Below are 20,724 nucleotides of genomic sequence, written 5' to 3'. Positions count from 1 at the left end.
CGGTTTTTATGATACCGGATAAACAACTAGGTAAAATGTTACAGGCGAAACACCAATTTGTTAAAAAAAATATGCTTGCGTCTTTGTCCTTCTTTGTTGCGGCAGATCTTACAAAAATAGTAACTGGATTAAATAAAAATAAGTTTCCGAAACTTAACCATATCAATAAATCAGCAATCCATTGACGCTCCATAGTAAAATCAGTGCATGTGTATTGCATTTGTTTTTTATTTTTATTTTTTATAAAACAGGGGGCAAACGGGCAGGAGGCTCACCTGATGTTAAGTGATACCGCCGCCCATGGACACTCTCAATTCCAGAGGACTTGCGAGTGCGTTGCCGGCCTTTAAGTTTTATTTGAATCTGAAATTAACCGGCACAATATAGTACAATACTATACACAATACAGGACGTTTCCCTTATAACACGATACTCTTCCAAAGCATTTTCACGCGATTTCACTCGACTGTGTTATGGAGGTATCCATATAACGCTGGGAGTGACCACCTTATATTTATTTACTGTGACACTTATAATGATTTGAACGCACATATTTCGTTCTTAACATATATTTTTCTTAATAATTGATATAAATCCCCTTTAACCAGAAAAGTTAAACGTGTTTTAAAATCATTTGTACATAAACCGTTATATGTTATATAAGCGCGTTATGCGAGTAACTACTACAACGCCTTTCTTATAACGCGGAACAAATCTATCGTGTTATAGGAGGAAATACTGTAATCAGTGTAGTATTGAGGAGACACTGCAGCATAGAAGACAACAAAATATATTTTTATTCAAGTATATATACAAAAAGGGTATAAGTAGGAGTCTCCCATATTTTAACACATGCAATAAAACCAATATATGTTGTAAATTAACGCTCAATCCAATAATTTAAGGGCTTTCCAAACTTAAAATCATACAACGCAAGACTACGGAAAAAATGCCGGCTAATAGTCTCAAGCCGGCATTCAGGTCAAAGTCTACTGTTGATACTCCAGAATAGATAAAGAAGGACAGTTATGAAGGTACCGGCAGTGAGCCGCAAGTAAACTAAAATATGGCATAAGTCAAACATTGTATAAAATTCATAAGTCAAATATTCCAAACATAGTAGAAGTTACTTTGTATTTTGTATAAAGAAAACGATTCCTTCAATATCACCTATTGCACCCGAAGGATTTTACGATTTCCCGAAGAAAGTACCTTTCGTATCGGGAATCCACTTTGATGTACGGTTATTCCGAACGACAGTTACTATAGGTAGGGCTACATCTCCTGACTTTTCGGCTTTAATAGCTTCATTGTGAATATTTTCTTATTTCATTAAAAAAATATATATATAATAATTTGGAAATGCAGAATACAACGTAACTATCCCATCTTTTTTTAATATAAACAGTTAATTTCTTAGTTGGGTTGAATTTACTAATCTCATAAACTAGCGGTTGGAGTTAAAAAGTTACTTTTGTATCTATTATAAGTAGCAGTCATTTTGTGTTACAAATAACACTACATGTATTAAAAATGCAATAGGCTATTAAAAATCGTAACAACTATCAGGAGTGGCGCATCAATAAAAAGCGGATTTTTTAAATAAACACAGTATTAATTCTTATTTACACAACACTCTATTCATTACATGCATTTAATTAAATCGCTAAAAGATAATGATCAAAACTCCACCTGTGCAATTATGATGAACATTTCTTAAAATATCACGGATAAAGCGTAGGGTATAATACTATTATATTATTACAGTATTTAAACCATTATTCTAATGCTAAGAAATGAAAATGCTTTCTATTTTGTGGCAGCCCTAACAAAAAACCTGGGTTGGAATTTATGTCCGAAACTAGATAAACGACGCCATTGTACATTTATTTTGCTTTAAGAATGTCCCTGCGAATGTTTTGGTGAAGTGGTTTTTGGCGGAGATTGCTTCTAATTACAAGTAATTGTTACGATGTTTCCACTTTTCAAAAAAAAAGTAATTATAATTAGATTAATAAAATTAAAAATGTTTATTGTGTCTCAAATTTTACATAAAATACATGAGTTGACACACAGCCCCCGTAAGTAGTTAGAAACTTGTGTTGGGGATAGTATTTGTATTGTCTACATATGTTATGCAAAACAGATTTTGTATCTGTATCTAGTATTTTTTATTCCCAAATAATGTTAGTTGTTTTTTTTATCATAAAAGTTCGGTAGTAAGTACGCTCGGCGCTCTGATACATTGGTAAAAGAACCACAACAGATTTTTTTTAATGTAACAAGCACTTATAGTCAAAATGACATACACAAAGAGATAATACAAATATTAAACAAAACAATTCAAATTCCAAAATTATACGAAAATCGATTTTTAAGTGTAAAAGTAAAAGTGTTCCCCAACTATGGATATCCAGACCTGGGTCGTTTAGGTTGGCTCAGATATGAAACACGGACGCCTATATAGCGTGTTAAGTATAGAAGTCTACAGAGCAGGCTGAAGTTTTAATATTAAGTACTATATACATGTGACCGGTCTGTCGGTTGTTAATATTTCATAAACCTGAACTGAAACTTGAAACTCGTTATGTAACGACTCGTAAACGATTCAGTTATGTCAGGAAATAAACGTTATTTGTGTAACCTTCTATAAAGGGATTACAGTTTGGCTTCAATTCTATTTGCTGTGAAAATACTGAATTTTGGCAACGTACATTCTCTATGATCTTGTATTGAATTAATGTATTTAAATGAGGTGTTATTAAGGGATTATTATTATTGAGTGTAAGATAATAAAGAAATAAAATATCGTTCGTCGTTCCTTATCCAAGTGGTCACAGCAAAGGAATGGAACTTCTTACCCCCTTCCATCATCCCTACGCAGTATGATATGGGTTCATTTAAGCGGCGGTTGAACAGGCATCTTCTGGACAGACGTGCCCTACATTAGGCCACATCTCATGTCATCGGGGGAATTGTGGCCAAGCATCTATACATTTTTATGTAAATATATATATAGTATTGTCTTTTGTTAACATAGCTTTTACACATTGAAAGAAAACACTTTTTTACTGGATTGCAGCTATTTATTATTGTTATTAGTCACCGTGACGTCGAAAAAACGACGTCGACGTCGGAAAAATTAAAATTATGTAAAATAATTATAAGTTTTAACATAGCTTCAATCCGGTAAAAAAGTGTTTCCTTTGAAATATATATATACTAAGGTTGTACACTGTAATTTTATATACCTTCGTATACAAAATCCAATTAACGCAAAATTTTAACTTGAAATTTGTTCTTCCAAATGAGCAAACCTACGTTAACAGTACGTCACATTAAAAAATAAATTAAATAATGTAATATACTATTAAAACGTTGTATTGTTGAATTAATCAAATTAAAATTCATATACGAGGTTTATGAAAACATTACAACATTCAATAAAGTCATAAAAATTCAAATCTGTTGCTTATCTCGGCTCCCAATCATTCATAAAAATGTTAATGTTTTCACCCTTTCCCGAGGAAGATTAAACTTTTTGTTCTCCGCCCTTTTGTTGAAAAAATCGATACTTTCACGTAGGATTTAGAGTTGGCAAGATTAATTACTTGCCGTAAAACGTAAATAGAATGAGAACAATAGAACGGAGTGTAGCGCCGGGATACTCCACAGTATATGCTATAGTTCTTAGAATATACGGGCACTTAACTCTTTACAGGGATCAAAGCGTAATATGGCTGTGATGGTAAATTTAAATATTATTTTTATAATATTGTTAGAAATACAAGGCAAAGATAAAAGTGCTGCATACCTACTGAATACATTACTATAAATGTATATACTATAACTTATATAATAGTTATAATTAAATAAGACTTTGCATAAGGGAAGAAATACAATTCCTAATAATAAAAAAATATTAAAGACTCCATACGGACATGCCGGTAATTGAAAAATGTATTAAAAAATTTAGAGTAAAGGCAGACCAATCAGCAAATCGGAGGATTTTCAATAACATTTTGTATTCAAACATTTAATTGAAATTTTATGCAACATAGACCACATTCCATTATAACAAGTGATTCAAATAAATTGAAAAATATAATTTTTGATTATATCCTTCCTTGTTGAATACTGAAAGAGATTACTAAAATGTTTGCAGTATTAGTAGTACTTTACAAATGTTAGTTTTTCCCAAACAACAATTCTTAATTTTGATTTTGATCAGCAAATTAATATATGAGTTTACAAATTTTTCACTTTGCGTTAATTTTGAAGCTTTCCACAAAATTAATGTTATTTATTAATTTAAAAAAAAAACGATTTTACAAAGTTTTAGTCGAAACATTTGAGGATTTTACTCGTAGTAGGAATAAAATGATTGAGGAATTTTTTTTATATATATGACAACTTAAAGTCAATTAAAACAGATTCGATATGAATGTCATTATTCGCACAACAGTAATCTGTGTGCCAATTCCTCTTACGCAAATGAAAATTACAAGAATATTATTATGATATACAATGAAATATCAACTGCAATATTTATATTTAATAATTAAACTACTATATCTGGTACTAAAATACAATGATATTTCCAATAATGCTTACTTAAGACCTAACTTCATTATACAGTGCATCGACACGTTTAGCTTAGTACTAGTTCGTTACAAGTTTCCTGCCGCTATGAGGTATAGGTTTATTAATCAGAATCAAAAATTATATTAAAAAAGAAATACATTTTCCTATTCAAATCATGTAAACAGGTTATTTGAAGTTGTTTAGAAAATCGTTTCTAATTATTTAGGTGGAACATTTAGGCTTTATGGTAACTTATTAATTACATAGATCGAAAAGCGTCTCTTAGAATAGCCAAATTATTGTCTTTAGAATACTATTTTATGCGTTGTTTTGTTAACACCATCTTCTATGTATCTCTCTCGCATAGCCGTTTGGAAAAGTCTCCAAATTTACTCAAGGAATTTGTTTGCACGAACATGCAGATGGATTTTATACTCTGACTGTAGGAGATAGTATTGATAAACCATCGTGTTCTATTTATGAAACGTAATAAATAGCTCGATCGATGGACTGACTGCACAAGGATAAACTATTGAAGTTTACGAATAATCGTATGAATTATACGATTATTTTTTCTTTGAGGTATTGTGTAGTAATTCATTATATTATTATAGAGATTATAAGATTGAGAAAATACGTTATGTAATACGTGTTTATATCCATTAACGAAACTTATGTTAAAGTAATAACCTAGTGTTTTTGCATCTGATAAAACACAAACAAATATTGTAGAAACATTTTTATACACCAACTAGCAAATAAATTATATTTATTATTACTATATAAGTGGAAAGCAAATCTGGTCATAAATCGTAACATATTTTTAAATAAATTCAAAATCAATTTAGTTTTTGGAAGGTATATTATAATATATTTATGCTAACTGCCCCCCCGAACTTCGTTTTTCCTTAATGCGACTTAGCCTACCTTTTTAATAGATACCAACATGGCACATTTTGCTACCCCAGAGAATGTTCGGTTTTCCGGAATGAAGACTTTTTAGGTTGTCTTGTGATTTTTTCTATATAAACCTCAGAGTTGCAGTGATAAAGTTTTATATTACAAATACAAAATAGGAGTTCATCATAGAGGGGTGAAAATTAAGGGTTGTATGTTGTATCACAAATAATAACAAATTTGTCCAAAAAATTTAAAATTAAAATTTAGGGGTAGACTAACCATTTAGGGGGACGAAAAATACATGTCCGATTTACAACCCTTTATGCACACAAAATTTCACTAAAATCGGTCGAGCCATTTCGAAGGAGTTTAATTATAAACACTATGACACGAGAATTTAATATAGTAGACGATTTAAACACAAGTTATTATAATACATTTCACATTCAGCAATAACGGTGGCATTCATTGAAACTACTATATTTTTGAAAAGCCTTTGCAATATCAAAGTGTAGCGTAATCTTCATATTGTGCAGTATTTTTCACTTCGGGAAAATTCCATTTGAATTGAATCTGATTGAACCAAAGCGTAGTAAACTTTTGTTATAATAATATTTATATGAAAGTAGCTTATGTTATGCACTTTATTATTAAGTTGATTGACTAAAATAATGATTATTCCTAATTTTTAGCAATCAGTGTTTTGGAAATGGACCCAATCTCCTCCTGAATAAAAAAAAAAACAAAACTAAAATACTGAACTTATAAATAAACAATAATGTGACTATTATGTTTAAGTTTTAGAATACTCATAAATGTTTTAACATTTTTTAACATTAACGAAATAATTTTGGATATTTGAAACAAATGAACTCTACACAAGTACATGATCTATTTTAACTTCTCATTAAAAGTCTCGGTTATAATTCTGTAACATAGGTAATTATTTTCAATATACGAAACATATCCAGCCAACGAAGCCGGAATATGCCGTTAGTAATAAATAAAAGACAATACAATAAGACAGCTTGTCCTTGATATCCCAAAAACTTACACCTGGAATACTTAAGTAAACTGCAACCTGCCAGTTTTTCTTGTCTGTCTGGCCTGCACTTTTTTTACTTCCTAATATAAAATATTTGGTTACCTCATGTGATATATGACATTCATTTCTCAATTGTTTTTTTGTAAATTCGAGGCAGTCTTGTTTCACCTGAAAATAATTTTATGCCGAGAAAATGTTTGATTACTTCTCGGTGTGGTCTTTACAACAAAGGTATGACAGACTTCGATTAGAATTTGATTATGAAGCCCCATCTCAATGCCATAATACTGCTGCTACATTTGTATATATAGCATTTATTGTAAAGTCTAGTTAAAACGTCTTGAATTAAGTTGTACTCATGCATAGTATTAAATCCCGTAATTCCTTAATAAGGTAGGACACATTTCTGTATCTGTTGAATTTACCAATGTTATTTATTATTATTAACTAACAACACAAATATTTGTTTGACGTACAAATGTACCTAGCCTTCTTAATTTTATATATAATGGATGATGATTGACTTCAAGAAATATTTTTTTTAATGTCAAATGAGAGCGAGAAGCCGCCAAAGACAAGTTAAATGGGCTATTTCACACATAATAAAAACCAAGCGGCCTAAACAATTTTATATTTCTAAATTCTGATTTCTTATTAGATTTAAGCTTCAAATTAAAATATACGTCATTTTAAAAACCCGCCAAACGGTATGCAAGATGGCGTCGCACCAGTCTCTATGACGTCCCATGTCAGTAAACACGTTAACAAACGTCATGTTTTTATCACTTAACTTACTGAAATATAATTTTTATAAAAATATAACGTATACTATTTATTGATCGAAAATAGCCTCCGACGAAATTTAACTCCAAATCAACGTCATCGTCCATTCGTACAATCTGTCTCCGTTTTGTGTCACGTGACTGACGTATAAATATCAATATTTATAAGGGATTTTAAAGCCAGATACACATAACTCTCAATTAACATTATTTTCATACTTTCAAATAGGCAATTATGAGTGATAAAATACGAAGGCGTGAAATTGAATTGATAATCGACACACCTAAACCTATATTAAAACTACCTATTAGAGACACATTGCCAGCAGAACAGTACCTAACGGTTAGAAACTTTGAATTATAATTAAAATAGGGATTTATGAAATCAACGCAAAGCTCGATTTTAGGATTATACCCAAAGTTACTAATGGGCTTCCATTAGCGAGTAATATTTTAGGCCACAGCGTCTATTTCAATAGTTTTTAGCTTATAATTAAATTATTATACTAACGAACTGTCCTGTCTCTGTACCGCATACCAATGAGAAAACATTTTCGGAGTTTTATATAATTGGCAATATATTCATTTTGTATCTTTTATCATATTATTTTTTTTTGTTATACTAAATTAACTGTACCGTATTAATACTACGAACTACAATAAACTAGTCAAAAGTACCCATAAATAATAATTAATAAAGTATTATTAAATGAGGAAATCATTCTTAAAGTGATTTAGAATCCGTAAGCACTTGAAATTTAAAGATAATTATTAAATTCCCTTTGAAGCTTACCCTTCGTATATTACTATTCGGAATCAGTTGTGTTAGAGTTTGTGTGAACGGATTATGCCCTAAGGTAAGAACTTGTTAACACATATGAAACGTAGTTAGTAAACCTCTCGAGATTCTAACAATGTTGTTACCCAATTCGGAGATTTCACAGTAAGCTTTAGTAAAGTGTATGTATATATTATGTATGGCAAAATTATTAATATAATTTAGATAACTAACAGCGTATTGTGCCAGGTTTGTTGAACAATACTTTCAGGTTAGTAGAAAAAGAAAATGTACCTTTCCCAACAAATATGATATAACATTTATTAACAAACATAATCCTTATAAATAAAAATAAATCGCAAAATATGTTGCTAAGCGCAAGAATGACTGACAAGACAGTTGGACCAATTCGAGGATGTCTCAATTTATTCTTTGAACTTTGAAAAATATACTCGTAAAAAAAATTCGATAGTACTTTTACGGAGTGTCTATGAATTAATATAGTAATATGCTCCTTACTTTGGTATGTAGCTACTAAAAAGCATAAGTGAAAATAATCATATTTCAGCGAAACGAAGTTCGTGGGGGCAGCAGGTTAGTGATATCAAAACTCTTTGATTATAAAAGACAACATATACATATGTAATTTCCGTTCAAGTAATCTCTAATAACAAATATAATAAATCTCTCATAACAAATCAAATATAATATAGTAAAATAATTATAAGTTTATAATAATACAAATAGCTTTAATCCGGTAAAAAAATGTTTTCTTTCAAATCTATAGTAAATTGAGTATTATAAGGATCCACGAAATCTTTATACATTTCTCATACCACATACCACATCCAAGAATATCCGAAACATTAACGCATTAGATCGAGTGAGATATTGTAAACATTAGTATACCACATATTCGATAATCCAGCTCGTTTATAAATGTCAAAACACATTCTTGGCGGTTTTAAAATAGCGTGAAAACAAAGGAAGTTACATAATCGTGTTCAATGTATTCAATGTTGAAAATATAAATGTGTTTAAAAAGTATATTCTGCGCAACAGCGTACGTACGTTGGAGTAAAATATTTCCGTAACAAATATCTACTTATGTTAGGATAAGACTTATAACGATAAGGCTGTCGTATGTCAAAACATCGTTTGATATACAATTATCATTCTGAATCTACAGGCAAGGAGGTGCCCATATTTATTGGGTTTTAGATGTATAATACAAATGTTTAAAATTTAGATTCGTGATAAATATTTTCATACATTTACTTAATACAAATCATTGTACGAAGAGAGGTTATTGCGATATATTCTCCTCGGAAAGAAAAAAATATGGACAGGCTTAGACCAAACATTAGATTAAATAATAAAATGTGTGCGTATACTAGTGTACACACGTAAGAAGTGAAACTTCTTTATGACTTTATTTTACTTTATGAAAAATGCAATATGCAACTTTACAGAAATTGGTTAATAAAGTTTAACAAGGCTTTTATTATGATAGACGTGAATAAAAATAATAAAATTATTTAATTTTACCTTATTACTACTAAGACAGATATTACAGAATTTCATTAATCATACAAATAATATAATAATTACTATCATTGTTATCGTTATTATATATTTGTGTTATTATTGGCTTCGAATCTCTTCGAATCAACCGTGGACAAGGAAAAGCTGGCGCGTAACGGAAAAATGTGACGGTTTTTTTTTCCAACGCCGTTAAAGAAGTTTCACTTCAATAAAAAAGCAAATAAGCAATGCGCCGTTTAGGAAGGTGATTTTAAAAATCGATAAAATTGAAATTGGCTCGCTAATAAAATAACTCTGCTTGAAAATTTTCATTACAAAGCTGGTAAATCAATACTTAGATCAACATAGAGGTTCATGCTAGAAGAACTTCCATTAACGAGGCCACACCTCTACATCGGTAGTGACTGAACAGATTATTTAAAAAGTTCAAAACAATCTATAGGAAGTGTCCACTTTTGTATGAAAAAAGTGTCAGGGCGCTGAGTTCCCTGACACCGTCCTGTGCGGAGTGAATACTTTCCTTGGCGCGCAACACGGATTGTTCACATCAAGATATTGAACGATTTTTGGCTCGATTCTTCACCCACGAAACATGACTTCACCCCAAGGCAACGTCCCCGCGCGAATAGCTACCATTCAGGGGCCATACATTTAAAGATGACGATGCAGTAGTGGCTGCAATATACGAAGACATTTATTATTATTAACCTGAAAGATAAAGTCTATGTCGAAAAATGAATGAAACAAAAGATATCGCTTTGTACCCTTAGTATTGTATAATTGAAATCAAGCTTCTTCAACGAATAAAAGTTTTAAAGCGTGCTACAATCTTATATTAGATTCACTATTATGTGTTTCATTGGCCATTTTAGTGATTGGCCCTTTGTGTTTAAAAATGTCATCGCTTTTTGTTGCTTTACCGATGCTTTACCGAAGAAAGTGCGCATATAAAATCAAAACTCCATTATAATACAGACGAATTGAACGCACGACTACTGCTCACTATACACTGTTTTTTTTAATAAACCACAGACCAAAATATATAATACAGTCAAACCCGTTTACGGCGACATCAGTTACAACAACATGCCGGTTATATTGACCAATATCGATGTTCCCGCCGGGTAAAAATATTAGGTACTTAATGACAACGTCATCGGCTGTTACGACTTTTACAACCAAATATGAGTAGTCCCTTCGATGTCGTTATAACAGATTTTGACTGTAAATAAAAACGATGAATTGCTTAAATTTAATCATAACTAAACGGTCTACAAATTTACATAAACACCTCAAACCTGAATGAATTTGTTAATACTTTTAGTTCCATATATATCATACCGCTACTAACACTTTGTCATCTGCGCGCTACCAATAAACTTTATCGCTAATAGCCAACTATACTATGATTCCAAAATACTAAAACTTGATTTTAATCTATTGTTCGGTGTACTACTAAAAGAGAATAAAATTATTGTTTAGCACTTGTTAGGCTACGTCTTATAGCGATAGTAATACAGTGATTTTGTCCCACGAAATTTCTTGTCGAGTGGGGCCTATATCATATTTACATCCTTATGCTATTAACAGCGAAAAGTCTTAAGGATAATTGATTCTCAATGAAATCGCTATTAGTTTTAAAAAGTAATGTTTCAAACGTAATAAATAAAATGCACGCCCCATATAAATAAAGGATTGTTGCCTGCAGCATGTGCAAACAAATAAATAATTAGACCTATTTATAATAAAATTTAAAATGTGTGATTTTCTCGATTCCTGTATTGTACTTTTTCTATCAGGCAATTAAATAAAAGTTAAAAGCTTTACTGTGATAAAGGATTTTTATATACATGTTTATTTTTTTCAATATGCTAGCTTTGGTTTGTGACCGATGCCTAAGTTTTATTATTCAACACGAGTTATGTTATTCGCTCACACAAAGCCTTCCTCAAAATGTTTTAAGTATAAGAAACATCAGCTTTGCTTATTTCCAACAATATTAAACGTACTTTGACTTCGAACCAAGAGACGAATGTTTTATTAAATAGAATACATAGAATTTGCAGGTTAGGTTGCACGAAATATTAATATATATATATATATATTAATATATAATATTTGCTTTCGATATTACAATTCTACAAAACATCTGAACTCAGCGATCGATCCAACGCACTACTGACAAATTGACTTTGACATATTGACAATTTACAACCTGTAAGATGGGTATGATATTGCGTAGAGTCTGGCTAATGAAAGAAGATAACGAAAAAGCGCGCTAATTAAATTTTGTGGATTAAACTTACTTGATACTTGATTTTATTGTATTATTTTTTTACATTGATAGTAACTGTATTTCTATGAAATTAAATACTATATGTATTTAGTTTCAACGATATAGAGCCATTAGCCAATAATATTCGGCCAAGTTTGCCGACATCCAGTAAATCCTATGCTTTCTTTTAATTCAGCAAAAGTGTTCTCAATGTTGGAAATAGTTTTCTAACAATATAAAATTCATTAATTTTGCTGCGAAAATTGTACAAATGAGACACTGTTGGTTTATGAGGTCGTTTTTTTGCAGGTGTACTCCAGACACCTTGTTTTGTTGCCCCTTCTTTTTTGAAAACCAATGAAAAAGTTATTACTACACACATTTTTTTTAAATTGACTTGAAAAGCATTGAAAATTTTACAAGTGATGGAAACGATTTCTTTGAAGTACTGGTTCTGGGATTTTATTCTATCTTTCTGCTCTAAATCAGGGAGCTTACCAGTCACTATTGCATCGACTCTTTCTACATCCTCCAGATTTCCTGCGAAAGAAACGAAATATTATATGAAATAAAACAAAGTTTAGGCTATTATAGCTGTTAACTATTCGGAAAAATATATATAATAAAAATAAGTAATTACATGAAGTATCAAGACAATAAATCATACTTACCAAAAAAAAAAACCACACGTAAGCAAACTTGTTTTTGATAGAATTCAGCTTCTTTTTCTTGGAATCCGGATATTATACAGAACAATATCTCTCGAACTCCATTTTTAATCGTTTTACTCATACATAAACACGTAAATGAATAAATAAGTACAAAATAAACCCAAACGATTGTCTGACTACAGCCATCTTGAGAAATTGACAATGACATTCTGTGTTGTCATCCAAAAATTCAATTATCTTCTATCATTAGCCATACTCTAGTGTTGCCATTCTAATAAAACACATGACATCGTGTTCTCTTATTACATAAAATTTTAGGATTATACAACTAAAATATTATGTATTAGTATTATTAGTACTCTTATGTTTTATAGTATTAAATAGGACACTACACTTTCGTTTGTATAAATCTAAATTATTTTAACTGTAAGATTAGAAGTCTATGGACAACAAATACCTCTCGTTCCTTCCTTAAATCAGTTCATAGCAACTGAAATATTTCCTGCATTCGTTAATTCGGTGTCACAGCCTCAACTATCAGTCCTCATACATCTTGTAAAATACAACTATTAACAACACAACTATACAATAGTTTCGATACAACTTGTGCCAAAGTGAACTCCGCATAGGATTTTTTAAGATCTCATTTAGTTCACACAAAAATTGAATCTAAATACAAATTATTTGGATGTAATTAATTTGCAAATGTAACACGGTAATCAAGTTAGAGCCTATATAAATATTCGTTACAAGTTAAGTGTTTGCAGTTCATTAGTATGTTTGTTTGGGACCCGTCACCGGCTAAATGTACAAAATTTAACACCTAATATAATTACGGGATTGCAGGCAGTATTTAATCAGCCATGCTGGTACGTTATGTGCGTAAAAGGACTGTTTTTATTTCACTGTAAAATAGGCGATGTCTTTCAGATGGTATGGATGGTATGGTGGAATGGTAACTATTGTAATAAATATGGTTCTTAACAGTACGATACGGTATCTTTAGTCCAGCTGTTTGTAGTGATTTTTTGTATATCCAGCCTCGGTGCTCTGAACCTTCCAATATCAATAGCTATGTATGACTGTATGTTCTCTTTATTTCCGATCATATAGCCTGGGTAGCTCAATACAAAAATACGACATAGAAGTGGGAATCCCGCTGCAGGTATTTTACTTCTGAACATAATTCTATTTAATTTTAAGTGACTACTAAAGTCTTCAATAGAATGTCTGTCTGTTATTTTAAATTTATCTTTACTTAGCAGTGTACCTTGGCCATATTCTTAATTCTTTATGTTACATTTGAAGGCGCTCATTTTCGAGATTTAGGTTTTCTTAACAAAGTTAAGTTATTTAAACAAATACAACATTATATTTAATTTTAAAACATTTTAATTAAATTATTCTATTGATTTTTAAGTAATTACTACAGACTTCACTAGAATGTCTGTTTGTTATTTTAAGTTTATATTATCATAGTGTTCTTTTTGAAGGTGCTCATTTTCCAGAGCTTGAAAACTATGCATATCTGTATATAACGCTTCCCCGAAACTAAAACTATAAAAAGAGAATATTAATTTAGGCTCTGCCCATGCACAACTAAAACATAATTATGTTTTGATTAAACAATGTAGTTTTTGAGATACAGGTACTTGTTAAAATAAACCACTTCACTGTTATTTCGCTCCGAGCCTTCACTTTCTCCGTTTTTGTGTTCGTACTTAAATCTTTATTTTCAATTATGGACCGACAAGGTCGAAATATATTTCTAAAAAGCTGCTGTAATCGAACATTTTAAAATCTTTTAAAACTGCTTATTAAAATCAAAATAAACAACCTTGGATCAAAATCACAGCGACTGGAAACGTCAAACAGGTTATCAGAGACAATTTTTTGTTTTTTTTATTAAGTTTATGAATGAAATCCGACATTACCGTCTTGAGACGTCTTGAACGTTGTAACGAGTTTATAAGTATGAAATTATGATCTCCTTATTCTTAGCTTATTCTAAGTATACGAATACGGTACGAATAAGTAAGGTTTTATTTGTACCACTGTAGGAGTTTTTACGCCAGATTTAGCTCGCGACCCCACCGCGTGGAACCTACCTATTGAAGTATTTCGAAACCAATTCGATTGAGGGTCCTTCAAGAAAAAGGTATCAATTCTTAAAAAGCCGGCAACGCACTTGCGAGCCTTCTGTCGTGAGAGTGTCCACGGGGGGCGGTATCACTTAACATAAAATGTGATTCCTGTACGTATGCCCCCTTTTCTATATAAAAAAAGGTTTTATCTTCTCGATATAGATTAAAAGACACGAGAACATTAAAAAATTCTCGTGTATTTAATGGTAATATTTTAAAGTAAATTCTCCACTCTATTTATGTTGCTCATAAGACTACATCTATACTATTGCTACTCAATATATGTTCAATGTTAGTGCGAAATAAAATTAGCAATATTTATGGCTCAGTGCCAATCCATTGGATGTTGGAAAACATGAATGATAGATGTTTGAAATTGTGATCAATCTGTCTCTTTTTACTACGAAGGACAACATAAACCGCTGAAGTTTAATAAAGTAAAAATATTCTTACATAATATAATTATGAATTGTGCCTCTTTTGTAAATTAATTTTTTACCGCCTCAGCAATAATTATTTCGGGATACCTCACCAAAAGTCCTAAAACGACTTCATCGGAATTTGAGATCTAAAATTATTTTTGGACATTTTTAATAATAAAATACGCTGCTTACTTAAATTTTTTTCTATTTGAGTGACTCCAAATCGGTTCCATTTCCTCTATAAAATAGTTTGAATAGCACTGAGAAATAGGGTGATTTCACACTGAAATGCACTGCTGGAGGGTAGATTTTAGATCTAAGCGCAGTGGACTCGAAACGGCAAAAGGTATAATTTTACAAGGATGTGGACAAATATCTTAACATTATCATACATTAAGAAAACACTTTTTAAACGGATTGCAGCTGTGTATTATTATTATTGACTAATAATTATTTACAGTGTAAAAGTTATGTTAACAAAAGACAATACTATTATCATACATATATCTATGTAGAAATTATTTTACAGCATTGTTTTGGGATTTTTCAAAATTGCGATTTAAGATGCACTCTTTAAAAATGTTATAGAAATAAAAAATAATAAAGTTAAAACTATTGCCATAATATAAAAAAAGACATTAAAAATTTGATGATTTTAATAATTTATCTTTAAATTAGTAATAATACAAGTTAATTGTATTTTTGCTGTCACTCTTGCTTAGGAAATATAATATATACTTTTTAGTAAATATTTTGCTCACCGTAGTTGTCATATATTTTTAAACAATACATTGAAACTTAAACTGCAGAAAATTTTAATGTTATGTTATCGTGTAATAAAGTGTGGTCTAAGAAATAAAATAACCACTCACCCTCTAGTAATGGGACAAACCAGTGTGTTGCTATATCTATTTGATTTTTCCCCTTTAAATTATTATTGTCATGTTCTATATAATTCCAACATAGACCATAGAACATTCGGTAAGACCGATGATGATGTCGCAAATAAGGTCAACACAGAAATGATGTTGAATGGCGTATTTTTTTAATTTGGATTTTTTTAAAATTTGACGCAGAAATATGTCAATTTCGCATCCCACATATGCTATGCCTCGAGCCAAATTCAAATTATAAATTAAATGTGTAGTCAAAGTCGGACTTCAACAAAATCTTCACTCTCTCTATAAATCAAATGAAACAATAAAAATCGAGTTTTCACATAAATCTTTTTTATTAAACAGGTGTTGAAGGTAATAAATTTGTTTTTTAGAAAGGTTGTTTAAAGTTATTTCTTGTAAGGTTATATTCCACCAAATCACGCAACTTCTAAATATATATACGCGATACGCGTTTTAGTCCTTCTATATACCAATGAAACATTAATATAATATTATATATGATCTAGTTAGTAAAATACGTTTTTTTTTTACCTTGCGATAGCTTCCATAATAATCATTCAACATGCATGATATTAGTAAATAAAAAATATAAAAAAAACAGTGACGCTACAAGCTTCGGTGTTGGCTTGGCTAAGTAGCATACGTCTATATAACACTATTAAGAAAAACAAATCACGAAACACATATAGATGCTGTTTCGTGATTTTTTATGTGTTATGTAGACGTATGCTACTTAGTAGGTGATCAGTTTTCTGTCCCTGACACACGCCGTCTACTTTTCAGTGATACCGGTGTCCTCAAGATATATTCCATCACCGTAAAAAACAAATATTAAATACGCACTTAGAAAGAAAGGTCGAAAGCACAGCAGTGGTTCGAAAGCACAACCCGTGCTTTAGGATTGCACGCGCAAGCCATTAGAATGCTTGTGATTAAGCTGTAAGTAAGCATTTCTTTTTTCAGAACCGTAATCCATAATTGTCAATTTCATATCAGGTCACCTACTTCTTGTGTTCATAACAAATAGACAAACATAGGAAAATTAAATCTTTTTGTTTAATGATACCCAAGCTTCTTATCATTAACATTATTCAAGGCCACTTTTCCCTCCAATAAAACAGGAGCCCTGTGCGTGCGTAATAAAAAATAACTACGCGTTTTAAGCTTGCAATAAAAGGGTGAGTCACGATTGTAAAGCATTCTAAGAAAAGTAAAAATTTACAGCCTACAACAACGAATTTATTCAGTTAGGTTTACTATCTTGGTTTGAAGTCTGGGTTTGCTTATGGGAAAATCAGAAGGTTTAAAACGGAATAATACAACTTAGTTGCATTTTAAGCAGCCCCGACAAGATTATCATGTTATTCGGTCAATAGTTGATTAAGTTCTTTTACAATATAATAAAAATATTTCGTTAAAACAAAGATATAATCTCCTTAGATGTTTGTTTAAATTTAAAGTAATAAATGGTGTTTAAAATGCAGTGAAAATTGTAATGGTTGAAAGTGACACTCCAACGCTAAGATACGATATTCTGTGCCAAATTCGTTCCAAACTGAAGTCAAGAATAGTTTGCGAAAGCTTTTTCCTCAGCTTTAGGTTATAACTGACCGAGTTTAACATAGCCTTTTTTATTTGCATAAAAACATTCATTTATAAGAGGTTAAAGTAAAGATTTATTGGTTTTTCTACTTGCATGCCTCACCATGCGTTCAAACCACCATGATAAGTAGTGGTTCAAAATTACATGTTAAAGTATTGTAAAATACGCATTTCTTTTAAATTTATGTAAAAAATTAAAAATTTGTAAATTTTTCAACTTAATTTTACCTTTTCGAAACAAAACAAACAGTTGGTTCTAATACAAATATCAACCCCATCTTCTTGCGGTATAAGTGTCCATGGACTACTATTAGGCTTGAGAGACTTATAATGAACTTATATAAACTTACAACAGACGTGACGTGACTTTTATTTTTCAAGTATCCTTTTATTTTTTTAATCTAGTTAGTTGTTGTTTTTTATTACGGTGTAGTTTTGTAATATCTATTTTTGCACTTCTTGTCTACCTTATATAATTCAATACCTTTTCTTTTTCTTACAGTGGTTGCCTGGAAGAGATTGCTCGAAAGCGATAAGGCCGCCAGTTGCCCTCCTTTCATTTAATTATGTTCAATTTTTATATTGTAAATAAATAAAGCAGAGACTAAAGAACCCTAATGAGGTTATCTACAGATGAAACCCTTTTCCAATGTCTGCTGCGCTGAAACGCTGGTGGCGGATAAATAACACACACACACAATTTAGACAAAATCAACTTTTTTTAATTAGTTTGGGCCTCATATAAAGATAAAAAAAAAATCAGTAAATTCTAATAGGCAACTTTTTGAGCGTTGCCGTTAAACCCAGATTAGCCAACAGATCAAGCGACGCGAATGGAAATGGATAGATCATATACTCGGTAGCGATCCCAATGACATTCACAAGGAAAGCCAGCCAAATCTGGCGTCGTACAGTTGCAGAAAAAGCAAGCCAGAAAGATTTTAAGCGAGGTGAAATACGAGGCTCAAGACCGAACGCGATGGAGACTCACTATGGACGCCCTTTGCCCCATCTAGGGGTCATAAAACATAATTCATTAAATTAATTTTAGACTGTTGTTTTAAAACACCTGGGACCCAAGCATTCTAAAAATGTTTTTAATCCTAAAATAAAAGTACTAAATGGATGTTGGCACCTGGCCAAGGTTGTATTACCGGGGATTTTTTTCTAGATTAAAACGATGAACCTTCTTTGGCATAAATATATTTGCCAAACGTAAAATGTAATCCAGTAAATGCCAAACACAGTTTCGGCGTATATACCATATTTTTTGTATGCACATTTTTCCATCCTAATTCGCTACAAGGGATGTGAAAAACCGCGTACTGCTTATGACCGTAGGTTAGGGCAGTTAACTGGCAGTTATTTAATAATTATATATGTTAATCTTAAATAAGTACTTAAGTATTTCATTTGTTTAAAAACAAGTTTTCTGTGTGCTATCGACGAAATAATGACAAAAAGCACAGATTTATATATATATCTATATATCTTATTCTGAATTCAGTGTCTGTTTCACGCCTGAGTGGCAATCATGTTACTAGACTATAGCCTAGAATATAATTCCATATAGTCCCTAGGTACCCATAAAATACTGCATCTATACTAGAAATGCAATACTGGGCCTTAGTACAATATTTCTACTCGAAGCTTTAGGTTAGCCTTAGGTTTATTTCTCAAAAATGTCATTTACATGAGAATAATACAATAGATTAACATTACATTGTAGTCGTTCTTAAAATAATCACAACAAAACGATAGCCGTACATAAACTTAAAAGTAAAAGTAATTAAAGACATATGAATAAAAATTAATTATAAGAAATTAATTTTAAAATATTAAGTTATTAATTAGATTAGAAAGTTAGCTTCGATTTGAATGAATTGAAAAAAGTAATATTTTTTTATATTTGTGGGTAGTTTATTATACAGCTGTGCGTCTTCGTAGGTAAACATTTTTTTGCCGTAAATCGTACTTATTTTAGGTAATGCAAGATAACTCGTTCGACGCATACTTCTATGAGTCACACGTTGCGGTTCGGAGAAAGTTAGACTAGTGTGGAGAGAACTTTTTTTTAACTTTTTTGACAAACATGTATTATAAACATAAAGTTGTTTTAAATTCATTTAGTTTGTGTCACGATATATATTTTTGGTAGGTGAAAGATAATTATTATGGAACAGTATTTTGATAATTTTATTTTGCAATACTTGAAAGTTCGTTATGTTTGGCGGCGCTGCCCTATACTTCAATTAAATAAAGTAAGTATGGCTTGACCAACGAGTTGTAGATGGTGTAACGTATCGCACGTGGGATACACCGAGTGATGTGTCGAAGCGATCCCATAAGTGAACAGAGCTTAGATCTCTGATGTCCTCAATTTGTATATTCCACGTCAAGCCGCTATCCATTCTAAGACCGAGATCGTTTTCTATACTTTTTTGTTCTATAATCGTATTAATTATTTTTAAAGGGTCATGTCGTAAGACTTTTTTTTATTTTTAGATTTAAATATAATATAGGATAGCTTTTGTTAACCCACTTACATAATCTTTATAAGGCAATCGCTTTATCAGAACAGCATAATTGAGATGATGTCATCAACTCGTTCTAGTATGAAAATTTAGACTGTATAAATGATCCGTCTTTATGAGGGAACATCGAATACAGACAGGCGCACCACCAGACGTAACTCTTCTAAAGCCTTCCAAAGCTATCACGTTCTTACCTAAGTGATAAACGAGCTCTCATTTCCCACGTCGCGTCAGCATAAATTCTACCGATATTGACGTCTTCACGATAACAATGGGAACGAATTTAAAAGCCATTTGCATATGCAGTTTTATTTCCTGGACATATGCATTAATGTCAAAGTCGGAAATTCAGTTGATATTTGTTTAAAGTTGAACGATACTATTTGATTGTAATATTTTTAAACATTTCCTTAATATTATACTGTTTATGTACACGCGTATTGGAACTGCGAATGTGTTACTTCACTACCCTAAACTGGCTAAAACAAAGAAAGTTTAGTATGAAGTTAGTCAGACTTTACGAACAAGTTAAATTATTTCAAC

Source organism: Pieris brassicae, chromosome 2 (genome assembly GCF_905147105.1).
Source record: "Pieris brassicae chromosome 2, ilPieBrab1.1, whole genome shotgun sequence".
Taxonomy (NCBI): Eukaryota; Metazoa; Arthropoda; class Insecta; order Lepidoptera; family Pieridae; genus Pieris; species Pieris brassicae.
Note: the sequence above shows the minus strand (reverse complement) of the source record.